Source organism: Camelus dromedarius, chromosome 4 (genome assembly GCF_036321535.1).
Source record: "Camelus dromedarius isolate mCamDro1 chromosome 4, mCamDro1.pat, whole genome shotgun sequence".
In the NCBI taxonomy this organism is placed as follows: domain Eukaryota; kingdom Metazoa; phylum Chordata; class Mammalia; order Artiodactyla; family Camelidae; genus Camelus; species Camelus dromedarius.
Window position 1 is genome coordinate 55613345 of NC_087439.1, and position 19739 is coordinate 55633083.

Consider the following 19739-nt stretch of genomic DNA (forward strand, 5'->3'; position numbering starts at 1 on the left):
AAAATATACAAGATTAATGAGGGGGAAAGACATAATAAGAATCTGGATAAATCTAGTCTTACCAGCTAGGGAATGTCAGAAAAGCCATATCCCAGGTGCCAGCCGAGGGCCAAATGTGCAAGCAAGTCTTTCTAAGGATGAAAGCCTCAGAGTTGCTTTGTTCTCTTTTCTGCACACAGGTGTGTGGTGCATACTTTGTTCCAAATTTTTTTATGATATAAAGATTTTGTTTTTAATTCTACCCTCCATGTTTTCTTTTTCTTTCTTTATCTTCCTTTCCCAGTGACTGCACACACGCACACTCATAATTTTTTTTTCTCTTTCAAAGTGTGTGTGTGTTGCTAGATTGCTTGCTCCAAGAAGGAAGAAACTTTTTTATCTCCAGCAAAGTTATATTTGTTAATTGATGCATCAAGGGAGACCACACACAATTGGATGATGATTTGGGGGGAAGTTCTAAGAAAATTGCAGGTCTCTTTTGATCAAATATTTTCAGGAAGAAGGGACAATTCAGTGATTTTTTTACTGCTATATTGATTTTACATTTATTATATTTTGCACGAAACATTTTATATAGGGGGCTGGAGGAAAGAAACGGGTACAGTTACCACTGGGGAGAAAAGTAGTCACACTTTAGTGAGGGGCAGAGCGTGCTTGGTGTCCTGTGGTTGCACAATGTCTGTTTTTGTCTCTTCAGGCTCGATGTTGGAGTGTTCTCATTTTTGTCTTGTCCTATTGTGCTCAAGGAGAGTCCTCATCATATGTTACTGTTTTGTAAAATTTCTTATTAGCAGAAAACTGTTAAAACATCCGCTTGTCCTGTTGTCATAAAATACCTATTAGAATGCTTTGTATACAGTTTGTAATTTATAGTAGTTGATTCACCATTTCCTGGCCCCACTGTCAGTGACAAGGACAAACATTGCATCAACAACTCTACCTAGCCATAATCATTCTGGTAGAGTTTCTCCTTTTCTGAGGTCAAATGTTAGAGATGTCTGAAGTACAGCCCTACCTTTTCTCAAAAGGAATGATAATCAGATGTTACTGCAGAATTTAAGGAATCTGAGTACTTACCTGTCCCTCTGTGTTCCTCAAGTGAACACTGGAGCGAGATAGTCTACAGCGAAGGAGGCTCAGTGCTGGTTAGTCAAGTGTGAATACAGAGTATGAGTGAGTACACATCGCTGCTTTATGAGCTCAGCGATGATGGTCTCAGCTATCGAGAGTTCATGGGATTGAGAGAGAGACAAGCCTTCCATTGGTTACGGTTAATCAAACCTTCCTGTTAGACTTGACTCAATTTCCGTGTAAACAGGGTTGAGTCTTAAAACTTTCTACATAACCAGTCCCTATTCTGGCCCTGAAGACCCTTTGTCCCTGAGTTTCTCTCTTTCTCCCTTTTATCTCCTCCTTCCTTTCTCTTCGTAGTCCATTGGAAATTTTAATTAACATTTTGCCTTCATTGGCCACACCAAGTTGAAACTTCTCTTGGTGTTCTTTCTGGGTCATTCTCAGTTTAGGCTGAGCATTCGCACTTTTATTATATATAATTAATCCATAAAAATAGGACTGTGTTCCTTGTGTAGCTTTAAACACTTTAATAAATATAATCATGCTTTTACATACTGGTGTGGATCTTGATTTTTCACTTTACATTATGCTTTTGATACCTACCTACTTGAATATATTTACACTTAATTATTTTACCTCCTGTGCCATAGTAAAGGGTATGTTAACTTCTAGATATATAATCTGAACGTCTCTAGTCCTCACTCTAGGGTCAGTCTTGACTGTTCAAATCTAACCCTCCCTCAGTGACTGCACGTGGTCCGGCCCTCTCCCGAAGTTTATATAAGGATTTCCAATAATGCTTCCACCCAACTAATTGTCAACTATCACAGGAATTCATGAGCTTTCAGTGACTTCTGTAAAAGATATTTGCTGATGTACTCCAAGAAAAATTATGCTTGAGTGAAGCAAATTAGCTCCAATTCTTAAAAAAAAATCTTGTTTGACAGACTTTTATGAAACTGTTCACTTTTTTTTTTTCTGAGTTCAGCTGGAAGGAGGAGTCTGTCACTAGAATTAAAAATAACTCTGTCCTTAGAATTCCATAATGGTTAAGAAAGTTCAATAGAATAAAACTGTTTAAAGATCATAATGCTGCAGCTACAAAAGGACTTAGGTATAAAATATTTGGAAGATGAGTTCTTTTTTATCTGCTTTCATTGTGTCTAATCATATAAAACAAGAATTTGGAGATTAATAAGGTATAAAATGTTACACTGACATTGTAGTTCTTAATATGTATTCCGAAATTTAAAACTGCTAGAAAATACACGTTCTCATTTTGTGATATATTAGATGACCTCTTTTTAGTGGCTTCTTTTCCACCATCCACACAAGCTGAATGACATGCTTTCTTTTCTTTGTCCTTTTTTTCATCGCTTCTTTCAGGTATTGTGGCATGTTTTGTTGGCAAAGGATGTCATAACTTTTGTTCTCTCTAAAGGAAGTATCTTCACTTTTGTCATAGGGCTGAAAAAAAAGTTTTATTTTATTTTTTTTTAAATATAATCTGGTCTATGGGCAGGTGGTGTGCTGAGCTTTAAACAGCTTGATGAATGATTTGGCTCTGCGTAGCAGTGTCAAATAATGTATCTCAGTTGGCAGTCTCAATGAAACAGAATAAGGCAGCCAGTTTTCCATTATATATTAGAATCCTTGTGCCTACTCGACTTCCAGCTGTGCATGCTAGCATAAATCCTGTCCTTGCTCTCCTTCTGCCAGTAATTCACCCAGGGCTGCCCATTCAAGTCTGTTTACCTAACGATTGCATTCACCATCAGGAGCCACTCCTGTAACTGCGGCAGATGTATGTTCTTTACTTGCTGATCTACTAAGTCGTATTATTCTAATCAACCTATTTTCTGGGAATAATAATGAAGGATGGAGGGAGTTATTGCCTTTTAAAACCCTCTCTTATGAAGGGAATAGATAGTTTAATCTTAAGAAACTGGTGAATTTGCACTTACACTTCAATAAGTATAACAATAATACTAAATACAGCAATATTGATATCAACCTTTTCACCATATTTTCTCTAGAATTATGCTTTAATTTTTCTTGATAAACAAATAGGGCAAAATCCACTCATCTAAAGGAGCAATTATATTATTTAAGGTGCTGAGAACTTCTTCATGACACAATATTTGCCTTTTAATTTTACCCTGTAGACCACAGTGAGATGTTTAAAGAGAAGAATTTAGTTTTTATTGCATACTGTTTAATTCATGAAGACATTCTTAGGAGATAATGGAGGATGTACTGGAATGAAGACGTGAACAGTATTGCATCAGTGTTTACATTGATCACTTGATATATTGTTTAATTCAATAAATCCAAAATGTTATTAAAATTATTATTTCTTTAATACAGCAACTGTGCAATGTTAAATTATTCATGTGCTTTGTATTTTATTTCTGTTGTTTAGCACTTACCTATGGAATAAAATCCTAATGCTTTTGCACACTGGCTCATTGTGATCTAGCCGTTACCTGCCCTCATTCACTTTCTGTTCCGTCCATGTCGTCTCCGTCGAGCTGGCTGTGAGCTAGTCCCCTTCCACACTGTCCTATCTCAGATCTGTAGCCTTTTGTACATGTTGCTCCCTGTTTCGAGAATGCCCAGCTCTTCCTTGTAAATCTTCGTTCTTTCAGATTGGCTTTTCAAAGAGAAGACATACAGATTTAATGACAAAAAGAATTAGAAATTCTCGAACTATTTTTCAAGAAATAAAGGGGAGAGAATAATAAAATGAGTCCTCATGTACAGATCACCTCATTTGGTAATTATCAACTTATGTCCAATCTTTTTTTCTCCATATTAGTGCATCCTGTTCCATCATTTTTGGAGAAAACCCCAGATAGCACCTAAGTTCATCTATAAATATTTTAATGTGTATTTTTAAAACAATGAGGGCTATTTATAACGTAACTCCAATACCATAATTCTTTAGTATCATTGAATGTAAATGACGAAGTTTTTCTCTGACTTTATTTTTCTTCTTTTCAAATTGATTGTTCAAATTAGGATCCAAATAAGATCTCGGTATTGCAATTGGTTGATTTGACTCTTAGTTTTATTGATTCTCTCTTCATCTCTCTCTCTTTTTGTTAATGTTTATTTGTGGAAGGAACTGGGTCATTTGACTTGTAGAGTTTTTACAGTCTGTATTTTATTTTTTGAACTCCCATTGTTTTGTATATTTCTCTATATGTTAATTCTACAAGCATGATCAGATTCAGGTTTTTTTTTTAAAGAATGTGTCACTGGTGATGTGTGCTTTCATTTGTAGGTACGTAATATCTAGTGTTTTTTTTTAAAGTGATGTTAGCAGTCACTGATGACCTCTGCCCACATTCGTTACTTAGGAGTTGCAAAATAGTAATTTTGAAATTCTGTTCTTTCATTTTTAGCTAGAATACTTCAATAAAGAGAAATGTTTCCTCATCAACTAACTGGTAAATTTTAGGGTCCATTTGTACAGAAAAGGAAGGGTATATGTGTGATTCTTTCCCTTTACATCCTACTTTTTAAAATAAAGCTTTCCTGGCACTAGGTTCTACGTAATTTTCTAGTTCACCAGCATTTTCCAGGAGTTGCCAAGGAGTTGTTGCTGCTGCTGTTGCTATAAACTCGTGAGTAACAACATATAACTGTCCCTTCTTGGCCAGTTGACTGAGTCCTTTTTCCTCGTGTTTTGTTATGACAGAATGTTCCAGTATTATCTTGCGCATGTCCTGCTCCAGACCTGGAATCAGTCATTTTCCCAAGGAATTGTGGCTCTTTTGTGGGACACACTATTTAGAAACTGCGATGTGGTTGCTAGGGATTCTCGTTGTTACTGGGTTGCTTACTGGTCCCTAGGTCGTACTGGTAGACAAAATTAGGAAGTAAGCAATTCTGTTTTCATAAGAGGTAATTTATTAGAGTTCTTATTGTCACTTTTGATTCAAATGCAGTATAACGTGGTTTCAACTTAAACCAATCAATCTTACCATCTTTATCGCTTTTTCATGCTAAAAAATGGTAGTTCTCAATATCAATACAATTGCTCACTTACTTTATTCTGCAGCACACTATAACTGCTTCATAATAGTAATACTAACACCACCACCAACACTATGATTTCTTAGAAGCCATTTATATATTTTTGCAGTTCTTTTTGTCCTAAGGCTGTATCTCGCTATGGATGTTTAGTCAAATTACTGCTTTTTAATGTCACTTGTTTTTTCTCTGTGTGGTTATTAGCACCAAATGGTTACAGTTCAACTCATTTGTTTTATGGTTGCTCTTTAGGAGTTGTTTTTAAAACACTTTTAAATTTTCTCTTATGATTGCATAGATTCTTGACAGTGTTCCAGAATATAATTCTATCGATTAAGGAACATTCAGAGAAATCTTACTCTATGTGCATCCTTTCTATTCTGTTCTCAATCTCTCTCTGTAGGTAACCATCTCTACAAATTATGTCCTATCTTTGTATGCTTTAATATAAACTACCTACCCACCCACCTACCCTCCATCGTTTCCTCTTCCTAGATAAGTCATAGCATTCCATGTACAGTTTGTTCTAACTTATCTTTTTAGATTTAAAAGTACATCTCCATAACAGTATGTAGAGAGAGTTTTTTCCCACTATTTTACATCTGCAGGGAGCTGCATTGCTTGGCTGTCCCCTGATTTATTCAACTAGTACACTGATGATGGATATTTTGGTATTTTTATTCTTTCGCTATTGTAGATAATGCTGTAGTGCGTAGCCTTGAATATAAATATTTTTAAATCTTTGCTTGTGTGTCTTTGATATAAATCCCTGGAGAGAAATTGCTGGGTCCAAAATTACCTTGTAATTTTACTAGGTAGTGCCAAATTTGCCACATCTCCTGGGAGAAGTATCACTTTGCATTCTTACCCAAATGTGGGAAGGGATAAATTGGGAGTTTGACATGTGCAGACATTAAGTACTATATATAAAATAGATGTACAACAAGTTTCTATTCTATAGTGCAGGAAACTATATTCAATATCTTGTAGTAACATAATGAAAAAGAATATGAAAAGGAATATATGTATATATATGCATGACTGAAACATTATGCTGTACACCAGAAACTGACACAACGTTGTAAACTGTACTTCAATTAAAAAAAATGTGACTGTGTCTGTTTCTCTATCAGCAGAATGTGTTGTCAAAATGTGGATTTTGCAAAACTGACAAGTGAAAAATTGCATCTCAATGTAGTTTTAATAGACTGAGGTATAATTACCTTCGGTTAAAAAGTACAGATCTTCAGGGTACCTTTGCATGAATTATGGTAAATGTATTCATGTGTGCAACCCACACCGATCTGTAGAATGTTGCCCTTGCTCTACAGAGTTCTCTGTGAATTTCTACTCAGTGCTCTGCTCCCCAGTGGTAACCAGTATTCTGACTTCTGTCACTAGATATTTGTTTTGCCCTTTCGTAGCTTCATATAAATGGGATCATACAACATGTACTCTCTTGTTCTGACTCCTTTTACTCAAAATAATATTTTTGTGATTCATCCATGTTACATGTGTGTCAGCTTTTTATTGTGGAGTAATATTTCATGGTATAAATATATCAGACTTGTTTATAATCCTGTCTAGTTGTTAAAGTTGTTTTAAAAGTTGTGCCAATAATAAGACGGCAGCTATTATTAACAAGGCTTCTTGGAGATACATTTTTGGGGGCAAATACCCAGGACTGGAAATGATAGAATCATAAGAGACAGAAATACTGAAGTTCACAAGAAACTATTGAAGTTTTTCAAAGTACTTGTACCAGTTTGCATTTCTACCAGCAATATGAGAGGTCCAGTTGCTCCACATCCTCTTCAATATTTGGTTGTAATCTTTTTAATTTTAGCTATTCTAGTGGGTATATGTCAATATTTCATTGTGATTTTATTTTGCCTTTCCCTGATGACTAAATTTTGAGAATCTTTGACTATTTTTACATTCTTTTCTGATGTGTGTTGCACCAGATCTTTTTGAGAGAAATGTTGCTTCTTTATGTATTCTGAATATCGGTCCTTTGTGTCTTTCCCCCTTTCCCTTCGCCCTCCTCTCCCTCATGTTCTCTCACACACACACAATAAAATATGTAAATATACTTCAGTTATTTTTTGACTGTTCATTGTCTTGTGTATTTTGATAAGCAAAGTTTTTGACTTGGAAATCTAGTTTTTAAAGTATTTTCTTTAAAGATTAGTGATTTTTGCATTATAAGAAAACAGCATAACTTCACATTGCTAAGGTTTTTTTTTTTTTCTTGTACTTTCTCCTGTGATTTTTAGGAGCTTTTTGGTTATAGCTTTTATGTTTAACTGAAATCCTCTCAACTTAATTTTTGTGTATGGTTTGAGAAATTCAAGCCTTATATTTTTTTTCCCACATAAATGTTCAACTAATAATGAACCATTTGATGAAAATATTCTTCAATGCCTATTAGGTTTCACTGCCAGTTTGTGGAAGAACAAAGTGGATTTATTTCTAGACTACTGTTACTTATTCATTTGTCTGACTTTATACTAATAGCACACTGCCTTCATTACTATGGTTTGATAATATGTCTTACAATTAGGTATTGTAAGGAATCTAATTTTGTTGTTTATAAACTTATTTTGGCTACTTCAGTTGTTTCATATTTCCATATACATTTTAGCATTGGCTTTTAATTTCTACAAGAAAGATTTCTGGGATTTAGATTGGTATAGCAATGAATATATAGATAAATTTGGAAGAATCAACTCATTTACAATTTTGTGTCTTCCTATCCATTAATGTGGTAGATCTCTCTCTTAGGTCTGGTTCTTCTCAGCAATATTTCATAGTGTTCAGGTTGGAGGTCTTGTATATTTTTGGTTATGTTTATTTCTTGATATATTCTGTCAATATGTATTATTAAATTTTAAAATTATTTAATTGTACATAGAAATACAATTGGTATTTTTTCTTTTTCTTGTCTGAGTCCCTGATATATTCACTTACTAGATTTAGGAGCTTTTTTCATAGATTCATTAAGGCTTTGTGTAAACACACTGAAAATGTCTGCAAATAAAGACAGTTTTATTTATTTCTTTAAAATTTGTATGCCTACTGTTTGTTTTCTTTGTCTTACTGCATTGGCTAAGACCTCTATTAAAATATTGAATAGAAGTGGGGATAGTAGACATCTTTGCCTTGTTCCTGCTTTTAGGGGAAAGTGTTCATGCTCAGCGTTTCATCATGTATAATGTCAAGTAGGAGGGTTTTTTAGATACCCTTTATCAGATAGAGGCTTTCTTTTTTTTCTGTAAATAGTTTGCCTAGTTGTATTTTAATCACAAAAGAGCATGTATTAAATTTTGCTAAATCGTTTTTCTGCATTTACTGAGAAGATCATGTAAAATTGTTTTTCCTTTTATTAGTATGGTGAATTACATTGATTAATTTTTAAAATATTATCCAAATCTGCATTCCTGGATAAATTCCACATGTTGTGATGTATTGCCCTTTTTGTAAATTAATACATATTTATGCCAATATTTTGTTAAGGATTATCTTATATTCTTTTCAGATTTTGATGGTAGGGTTATTATGGGCTTATTTATTGAGTTGGGAATTGTTTCCCAGGGTGTGGTTATTTTTAGTACTAATGTTGAAAATACTTTAAATATTTATTGGCATATGTATTTTTCTATGGAGATTTTTTTCTTTTCTTTTCTTTTCTTTTCTTTGCATGTCCTTGGCAAGTAGTTTTCCAAATAAAACTTTGATCTTTTGTATTATTGCATGGGTAAAATGAGTTGACAGGCAGTATTTATTTCTAGGCAGCTTGAGAATTTGATTTTTCCTTTTAACTTAAATTAGCATATATATTTTTGTGGTTTTGTCTCAGTGAACTGATTGAGTTCATTCATGTAAGGTAGATCTTTCAGAAGGCAGACAAGTTGAGTTTTGGAGACCCAAGGTGGGAATGTGATAACCTTCATAGTCTCTGCTGAAGATCAACTCTAGGTGACAGATTATCAATTTATAGGTATATACATTTTAATTTATAGCCTTCTTTATAGCATTTTTAGAAATAAATTGAAAAATTAAGTTCATGGGCACTATTATACAGGAATTTTTAAAACATTCATCAAAGAGAAGCTATTGAGCATCAGAGAAAAATTAGGAACTGAAAGCTGATCCGTGACAGAGGGATGTGGCATGGGGGTGGGGGATGAATGAATCTGGTTTCATATGGTCAAACGAGCATTTCATAAAAGTCTTTAAAATGTGGAGGAGAGATTGCAGCAGGGTGAGACTGAAGGCAGTTAAGAGGTCATAGTCGTTGTTCGGGGGAGATGATGAGAAACAGAACTCTTGCATTGGCAATGAGAATGGAGAGACATTTTGGACGGACATAGGACATATGTGGTAAAGTGACTTCAGGAGGGATGGCAGTATACTGTGAAACAGGAGTCAGCTGGTAAGTTTTCAAATTGTTGACATCACTGTCTACTAGAATCTAGTCTGAGCAACAATGATCTCACAGTATAATTCATAAGAATAGAATTTTCTGAAATAAAAAAAAGGAAAAAGCTGAATACTTCAGACCCTTTTTGGAGATGACAATGGTCCTGTGGGTCCAGTGCCTCTGTCTGCTTCTAGTTGTGTATCCCTTCCATCAGATAAAAGTAGAATAAAAGAGGGATTTGAGTATTAAGATTATTTTTAAGGGAAATGAATTGCATGCATTGTAGAGTAGGGGTAAGTACTTGAGCCCTCATAAGTGATTTCACTTTGTATAAACTCTTTCAAGATAATTGCTGTCAAAGAGACTTTTGAAGAGTGGAGTTTAAGGGTTTTTTTTTTCCTTTTTTTTTTTTGAAAACTTAGTTTAAGTGAAAACAGGTTTTCCTGGGTACTGAAGTGTATTGGCATAAACGTATTTCCTGGCCATATGGATTGTAAAATAAGTTGGGATGTTGAGAATTAAATGAGATAATTTATGCAAAGTCCCTAGCATAATGGGCACATAGTAGGCATTCCATAAATAGTGACTCTAGGACATAAATTCTGAAATCATTAACTTAAAATGCTGTAGTTACAAACATGAATATGGATGTAATTGTTCAGGAAGAGCACATGAGAAAAAGAAAATGATACAAATCCGGGAAAATCTGGCATCTTAGAACAGACAGTGAGAATCTGGCGAAAGAGGAGAAAGCAGTGGTCAGGGAGTTAGAAGGGGAACAAGAATAGGGCTGCGTCATGGGAGCCAAGGTTTTACGAAGGAAGGAGTGATCAGGCTGGGAGGTGCTCTGGAGCAGGACAAAAAGTGTAGAAATGAATTTGTCCACTTGGAAGGTCATCTGTGAGTTTAGCAAACCTGGATCCATCTGGCACTGGGAGAAAAAAAGGGAAAAATCAATTTGAGTTTTTCAGTTTCTCTTTGAGAGAAACCACATGAAGGGACTACACAGAGGAGAGACAAAGAAGTTGGTTGAATGGCTTTGTGATATTTTGAGAGAAGGAATACTTGGGTACCCCTTAAAACTCTCTGGTAGTAGATAACTGGTGACAGGAACTTGGCAGCTCAGTTGCCACAATCAAGCTTTAGGAGACATACAGCTTCCTAATGAAAGAATCTCCTTGGGTAAATCATCACAAGCCAAGACAAAATCATAAACCTGCTGACTTTGAGCTGCTCAAGGGCAGAAGCACCATCTTATTCATCTGTGTATCAAGCAACTATCACAAGGCTTGTCACTTAGTTGAGTCTTAAAAAAAAAAAAAGACTTAAAATTTAAAGTGGTTTGTTTTTGAAACTGGAACCAGAATTTTAACTTTATGGTTTATTCAAAAGAGAATATGTGTCAAATTTGGGACTAGGAAAAGAGTGTTGCATTCTTAATTCTTAGGACTGGAAAATAGATGAAAGGTGTTTCTTGATGAAAGTCATTGGCTGCATTTAAACTTTTGCTTTGCCTATTTAGGCTCTTTACTTCTTTTACTACAAAAGAGCTTTGCCTCTCACTAGGTTTTATGAGTAGAGAAAAAGAAGTAGCCATGTGAGCGAAAGCATAGTGCCTAACAGGGATAGGAATTAAAGTTAAAAAAAAATATGTATATACACACATACACACACAAACACACACCCACGCATTATTTATATATATATATATATATATATATATATACACACACACACACACACACACCTAGTTTAAGTAAAAATATAAAAGTGAGAGACAAGAGAGTCAGGTCAGTTTTTAGAATGAAGCTACCCTATAACAACATGATTGTACTTAAAATTTTTCTTTATAGAAATGCAGATACCCTCTTCAGAAAAGTTTTAATACCTGATTAGTTCAAGTATATTTTGAAATTTAAAAAAATTTAACTACATTTATGTCAAAAAAATTATTCCTTTATAAGAAACTTCTACGCTCTTTTTCGAAATGATTAATTGACAAATTTATGTTCCTGCCAGCAGTGTGAGAATTCCAATTGCTCCACATCTTCACTAACATTTGATATGGTTGGGTTTTAAGATTTTAAAGACATTTTAGCCATTCTAATTGGATGATGTTTTAATGTAAATTTCCCTAATGACCGATGATATTAGGCATATTTTCATGGGCTTATTTGCCATCTCTATCACCTCTTTGATGAAGTATCTGTTAAAACTTTTGTGTGTTTTTTAATTAAATTGGAGGTTTAACAAAATACTTTTGAGAGTTCTTCAGAGATTTCTTACACCAATCTGTGATCAGATGATTTGAAAATATTTTCTCCCAGTCTGTGGCTTCTCTTTTAATTCTTTCAACTAGTTGCTTTGAAGAGATGTTCAGGTTGAATTTATCAATTTTTAATTTTATGTATATTTTAGTGTCATGTCTAGGTTAAACATGTGTACTATATGATCCAGCCATTTGAGTACTAGGTATTTATCCAAAAGAAATGAATGTGAATGTCCATTTAAAGAGGTACATGTGAATATTAATAGCAACTGTATTTGTAATAACCCCAAACTGTAAATAACTCAAGTGTCCATCAACCAGTGAATGGATAAACAAGTTATGATATATCCATACAATAAATTCTACTCAGCAATAAAAAAAGAAATGACTATTGCTAGATACTACAGTATGCATGTTCTCAAAATAATTCTGCTGAGTGAAAGAAGCCAGGCAAAAAGAGTGCATGATCTATTTCTATTTATATAAAATTCCAGAAAATGCATGTTGATATCTAATGAAAGAAGACATATTAGTGGCCATTTGGGGGAAAAGGAGGGCTGGTAGAAAGGGCATGAGCAACTTTTCAGGGTGAGGGATATGCTTATTATATTGATTATGGTGATAGCTTCGTATGTATATTTTTATGTCAAAACATATCAAATTGTACACTTTAAATGTGTGCATTTTATTGTACTTCAATGTGTACCTTACTAGTATTGTAGATAAAATAGCTTGCAAGAAAAAAAAGAAATCCAATCTTTGTTAATTATTCCTTAGAATTATCTGGGAGATGTAGCACTTAAAGTAACATTTTCTGGCCATCCACTTGAAGCTCTTCAGACCCATTGGAGTGGATATGACTCACCATTAACAATAAAGAGATAAAGAATAACCCATAGTAGGAAATAATGGCTGTTCCTAGTAATGAATAAACAGAAAGAGAACAAGTCAGCATCAAAGGGTGAAGAATGATTAATTTTAACTTACTACTTAAAAAATTAGAAAAAAAACAGAGGTTAATCAGAGATAGTAGATAGAAGTGTCTTATAACTATTACTAAATAGAAATTAGAATAATAGATGCAGATGATTAGGGAAGTACAGAAGAAAATATAAATATTTATGATATGAAATTAAATTTTGGAAAGAGTTTGCTTAATACTAGCTTAATAAAGGAAGAGTGGAGTTCAATGAGAAATGGATCATTAACTATAACAAAATGCTTGTAATATACAGAGACAGATTATTGATGACAATGACGATGTCAGTGGTAATGAATGCAAAAAGCAATTACACTTTTTATATATTATTTTTTCAAATTCTTAACTGCTCTTCTCTAGGCTGAATTTGTAGGGTTTTTCTATTAAAAAATTGTATATGTCAAGGACTTCAGTACTGCAATGATACCATAATTACAAAATAATCATTAAAAGCTAGAAAGAACATAGAAAAGACACTATTAATGCAATGATTTTTTTCAGTGTTTAAATGATTTATAAAAAGTTTTTGAAAATTTATTATTTACTACACTTCTGGTTAACAAAATGTATTCATGAAACAACAAACTTTCGAATACTGATTTAGCCATCTTAGCAATGTAGAAATATTATGAATTATCAATAGGTTTTCTAAATTCTACTGTATTAGTTTCACAAAAATTAGTGCATGAATATTAAAAATTTATATTAATATTTTTAAATTTATACTTATCAAAAATGAAATGTAACTAATTTTAAATTACAGTCGGTTTTTAAGCATTTTCATCTTATTATGAAAGTTAATACATGATCAATTTAAAGAATTTGAAAAAATAAAGAAGCACCAGAAATTAAATCTTACCTGCAATTTACCGTTTAAAGATAACCACTGTTAAAATTTTTGTATTTTCCTTTTAGTCTTTTTCCTTACTCATGATGTATAAGAATACTTAATAGGTAAATTTTGAACATGTTTTATTAGTTGCATTCTATGTATATACTTTTGTACATTATACTTTTCACTTAATATTATACTAAGTAACAACCTACTTCTCTTGGAAATATAATTGATACACTTTCTTTGGAGACAATTTTGTATATATGTCAAAAGCCTCAATATATTCATATTTGTCCACTTATAGGAATTTATTCCTCTGAAATTTAATGATGCTCATAAGTATTTATGTACAAGTTTATCACAGCATTATATAAAAACAAATGAAAAATAAAACTAAAATAACCCTAACAATTAGTAATCAGTTGCTTTATTCAGTCAAGAGACTACCATGAAGTTGTGAAACTTGTGTTTTTAAACAATAGGTAATATTCTGAGGAAGCGTTAGTATTAATAGACTTAAGAAATCAATCAATTTAATTATACTAAAGAAATAGAAATCTTAACATATTAAACAAGATATGTTAAATGTATACACAATATGATCTGTGTGGATGTGTGTGTATATTTGTATAATCTGAGTCTAGCTTTCAGAATGGAAGCTGCAGACAGTGGAGGAAGGTGGGGTCATTGTTTTCTAAAAGCACATGACTGCTATTCAAAGCCTGCTCTGCCTACCATCAGAGATGTTACCTGAGAGAGACAAAGTTCTAGCTGGCTATCCATTTGTCTCTCATATGGTAATTTCTAAGTGAGGGACTTGCTGGTGATATTTATCTTTTCCTCTATTATTTTTTTATCTTCCTAATATTGTATATGTAATTTTTTATAAGCAGAAAAAATGATTTTAAAACTTTATGTGTTAATAATTTGCATCTGTCATTAAAATCACTGAAACGATATTTTTATAGTTGCGTTACATTCCATTATATTGTTGTGATTTACTTTATAAATTCACTAGTGGTAATATTTAAATACTTTGTTACTGTTGCTGCTGTCTTTTAAATAATGCTCTCAAGATCATGTATGTGGGTAAAACATTGTCTTGGATTATTTCATTAGTACCCCAATTTTTTTTTTTTATGAAGGAGCTCTGACTCCTAACCCTCAGTGAGGTAATATTTATTAGAGCATAGTTTTAATGAAGGAAAAGTCATAAAAATATTTAGCTGTATTTAAGCCTCTGACCACAATTTGAGTTAGCTGTATGAAGAGTATGCATTAGTGGTCATTTGAATGAGAGGTGGATGAAGAAAGTGCAAATTTGTGTGCCCTGCTGCTGGAGGGGTCAGCTCTGTTGTATCTGTAATGATGCCATTCTTCATTGGCTTAGAAGCTCTAGTTAAGCCTTTGGGGAAAAAAATTGTGATACGGCCTTGGGTTTTTTGGAAGCCTGTAGCAACAGAATAGCTAGCAAGAAAATTTACATTTAGGAGAGTCACATAAATGAGCAAAGCTTATAGTTATTTTAAATAGCTCAGTTAAGTGATTTTAGTTCTTATGGATTTGAAGAACGTAGTGCCATCTTTATTGTGAAACCTTCAGTGTTTTCTAACTATATACGGTGAAGTTATACCAGAAAAAGCTACCACTAGATTATGTTAGTCAAAGTAAAGAGCAGATTTCTCTTGAAAAAGTAATGCCAATTTTTTGTGGTGTATTTTGGTATTTATTTAATTATTTCTAATGAGTCTGACCCCAGTGCTGGAATTGTGAATATAATGGGAAACTGGAAATTAATAAGTTTCAATTATAGAAAAAAACAGATAATATTTTCTTCTTTATGGGTTCTTCTCATTGTTAACAATTTTAGCACACATATTTAGATATATGCTTGCTGCTTCATTCCTGTCTTCCTGAAAATAATGGTAAATAGATTGCAACAGAGATTAGAGTTGCTTTTCAAAATCCATTCTCCCACAAAGGCTCCAGTTTGGCTGGTTACCTTGTCACCCATCTAGAAGTTGCTATTCACTGTTCTACCTTGTAATTAGGTTGTGGCCATGGGTCTGAGAGTTGGCAAGTGAGATATAATCAGAAATGCTATGTGTGTTCTAACAAGTCCCTTTAAAAGGCAGGGGTGGCATCTTTCTGTGTCTCTTTTTCCATCCACCTGGTTAGGATGAATGTAATGGCTGCAGGTCTAGTCATATTGGTTCTGAGCTTGAGCATGGAACGTGTGTGCAGTAGAGCAAAAAACCAAGAGCCTGGATCCACACTGCCATATCACCTCCACATAAATCTTGTCCTGTCTACCTTCAGGATAATTGCTAGATATAGAAATAAGCTTCTCTTGTGTTTAAACTGCTAATATTCCAAGTCTATTATCAGAACTAAAATAAATCTTCATTTTGCATGGGCCTAAGGTAAGCCTTTCTCTTTGTATGTTATGAGTGTTTTTAGGCACGTATTACTGATATCACTAGATATCTATAAAGTATCTCTATAAGAGCAGATGCCAAAAAAGAACATCACAGCTCTAGTATTTAACTTAGTATTACATTATTTGCATACAGCTTTTTTGATCTATCCATTTATATGACAAACATCTGAACATGGCCTAAAAATGACAGTTTTAGTTTGTCAATTATTACTGAATTGTGTATGAAACAGAATGCCTCCTTCATTCTGAGTTTCACTCATTCCAAAATGGAACCTGTATCAGGATGGCTGTATCAAAATACCTGATTCAAATTGGTCTTAAGAAAATACATGTGTTTGGAACCATGGACATAATGTTCCTACAATACTGGGCTTACAAAATACAGTGCAACTTGGCCTTCCTGAGTACTGAACTATGGCAGCCCATCACATCCTTTCTTTGCACTAGCAGAACCTCCTTTCCCTATGAGGAATCTATTCCATGTAGACGCTAGTGGGCTCAAGCTGGAAATGCCCAAACTTGTGCTTGGTTTGTATGATTGTTTTAGGGTAGAGCATGTTACTCAATCTGGGAAAATTAGAATTCTCACCAAGACTTTTCTGCTCTTTTCTCTTAGGATTACAAGCTCTAGGCCATATAAACCTGAAGCATATAAATCTGGTGCTTGTTTTGCCCACCATGAGGAGAAATCTGGCCTGAATATGAAGCCAAGGCAGAGGAAGGTAGAGCCTAGACATGAAGAGAAAGAAGAAGTTACAAGGTAATTTAGCACCTGGATCTGTATATACTTCCAAACTTTTAGATACATGGAAAAAGATAGTTTCTTTTTTCACTTAGGTTGGTTTGACTTGACTTTCTATCACTTACTTGCAACTGATAATGAGTCTTGATTAATGAAGTTTCTTTCTTATAGAGCAATTATTGTACAAGGGGTATAGTAAGTGAAGTGGAGGAAGGCAGGTGTGCTTTGCTTAGCTGATAGATCTCTTAGATATTTTATAGTTGAATCTTCTGAGACCTCTATATCTTTGTGTCTTGGGACTCAGACAGTTGTCCTGTTAGTTGGCTCTTTGTCACTGGGCCACTGAACATAACTAGCATAATGCGAGGGACTAAGTATTTAATTACATGAATTGTTATGATTCTATCCAGCTCAACAATTTGAAGAAGGCTATTGCATGATGATAACTAGATCAGCTGGTTTCACCATTGCCATGGAGGGCACCTATAGTGTTCACTAATTATTTTCATTGGACTGGAATCCTTTCACCCCCTTTTCTGGTAAAACATCTCATTTCTTCCTCTCTCTAGTCATTCAGGTAGGGAGGCCAATTCAGTACTCCACTGCCATGGTCAGGGATGGGAATGTACTTTAGACTTGATCCATCACAGTATCTCATTGCCCTGGATACAACAATTTTCTCAAAGCTGGGCATATTCAACCTCCGCTGGGCCAATCAGAGTCATTCCTTGATATTTTCTGTATGGATATAGGATGAGAGACTCTTCTTTGTATCTGTTCAAGAATTAAGCCAACATACATAAAATGGCAGAGCTGAGAAACAATAAAAAAAAAATGCTGACTCTATCTTCTGAGTCAACAGGGTCGACATACGTGTGTGCTTCATGATTCTGAGTGCTAATGCACACAGTGTTTTAAGTTGCTGTGATTTGGGTATCTGTCCTTAATAAAATACACTGGTAGTTCAGTACTTGAATACTTAAGTATTGGGCCACAACAAACTTAGCAGTGTCAGTATGGGAGTGAGTGTGCGTATATGCATGTGTGAACACACTTTTGCATGTGTAAGTCTTATAAAAGGTGGATATCTCTGACAAATATTTTGGATGGAAAAGGAAGACTAATCTCTCTAAACTCTATATTCTAAACCGAGTTATGGAAGCTCTTTCACTTTATTGTAATTGCTTAAAAATATTAGTCTGTGTGAGTGGTTACTGACTTGAACCCTGAGAGGGGAAAAAGTTTGAAAATTCTACAGGCTTCTTGACATGATAATATGGGCTAAGCAAGCCAGGACATTTGCAAAGTGCTATGAATTTGCTAATGTTTCTTTTGCTGGTTAATTTTAAGGTCAAAGGCTTTGGTTATATTTTAATGAATCCTTGAAATTATGTTAGAATGGCTATGAAAATGGTACATGAGGGAAATAAATTGCTAACAATGCTGATGCCATTTTTTAAACTGAATTATAGTGGAATTTACATGCTGAAAATATCAGAGTGCAATAAAAAAGTCAAGTGATAAACTAAATCATAGGTAGAAGAAACTAATAACACTCTATCATAAGAAGCGGTTCCTATTTACAGGCACTCCAGGCATATCATGTGCTTACTTTGCAGCTTTGGAATGCTGGATCCTCAAGTGAGGTGTGTGTCAGGAGGGGGACAGGGCCAGAGCCCTGTCTGCCCTGTTGTGCCGTCTCTTCAGTCACATGTTAGGGAATGAAGAAGGTTCTTCATTCCCCAGCCTTCTACTCTTGACCTCAATATGGAACATATCCCCCCTTTCCTTCTTACTGTGGCTTCTTGCTCTGCCAGGGTAATGACCCTTACTGAAGGTGACCTGAGGAGCTGTAACTGCAGATGTGACGCCAGGTACTACCTTATTGCCTCCCAGCTGAAAGCCCTTTGCCTGTTCCGTGACACTGCAGTTGGACTCTCAGACTATTTTTGTTCAGCTGGTTTGAGTTAGGCTCTGCTAACAGGGGCCCCTGGAGGAAGATGGTGAACTTGAGGGAGGCTGAAAAGACTTTTCTGGTTTTTGTTATTTCTGTGTGAAGGCAAGCCCATTGACATCCAATGAGTCCTGGAAGTGCTAGGTGCTTACCTGATTTTGTAGTGGTAAGTGGTCTCCAGAAGGTTCCTTCTTGATCAGAGCAGTGGGTGGCAGATTTCTTCAGTCCTTCATCATCTCCATGGAAGTCTATGTCTCATCCTCAGTGGGAATTTCCGTCTGTTTCCTCCGTTGTTGCCATTTATCTCAGCCCTAGATGTGTATTAATTTTCTGTGTAATGAATTTGCTGTGTAATGAATGACCTCATATCTAGCAACTTAACACACATTTATTATCTCACAATTTCTATGGGCTAGGAGTCCTGCCATGGTATGGTTGGATTGTCTGCTCTGGCTATTGCCAGGCTGCCACCAAGGGGTCAGCTGGGCTGTGGTCTTATCTGGAAACTCAACTTGGGAAGAATCACCTTCGAAACTCATTCAACTTTCTGGCAGAATTTGTTTCCTTGTGGTTTATGACTCAGGGCCCTAGTAGCTCATTGACTGCTGGCTGGAATCCACCCTCAGGTCCTAGAGGCCACCAACAGTGCTCTCCCACATGGCCCTTTCCGTAAACAGCTCACACATGGCTGTTGGCTTCTTCAAGGCTGGCAGGGGACTCTTGCTTAAGTCTGCTAAGATGAAATACCATATATAGTAACCTAATCAAGAGAGTAATATCCCATTATGTTTTCCATCTGTTTTTGGTTAGAAGCAAGTCACAATTTTTACCTACACTCAGGAGATTATTAGAGAATGTTATGCATTGAGGTCACTTAGAATATGTCTCCACGGAGTGGTAGCTGTTTTGTGGTGCTGCTGCCTTTGAAACACATTAGAGTTCTTTTATCCCTTTTAGTAGTTAATTAACTTTGACCTACTTAATA

The 19739-nt window shown here is 34.7% G+C and overlaps 1 long non-coding RNA gene across 2 annotated transcripts in view; it reads left to right on the forward strand.

The window, feature by feature from the left end:
- Positions 1 to 16681: 16681 nt before the first annotated feature.
- Positions 16682 to 19739, forward strand: part of LOC135321218 (uncharacterized) — a 491507-nt gene continuing 488449 nt past the window's right edge. For both annotated transcript variants that reach the window (XR_010380784.1, XR_010380783.1), the window contains exon 1: positions 16682 to 16818. This is a non-coding gene — a long non-coding RNA (uncharacterized LOC135321218). The remainder of the gene's footprint in view (positions 16819 to 19739) is intronic.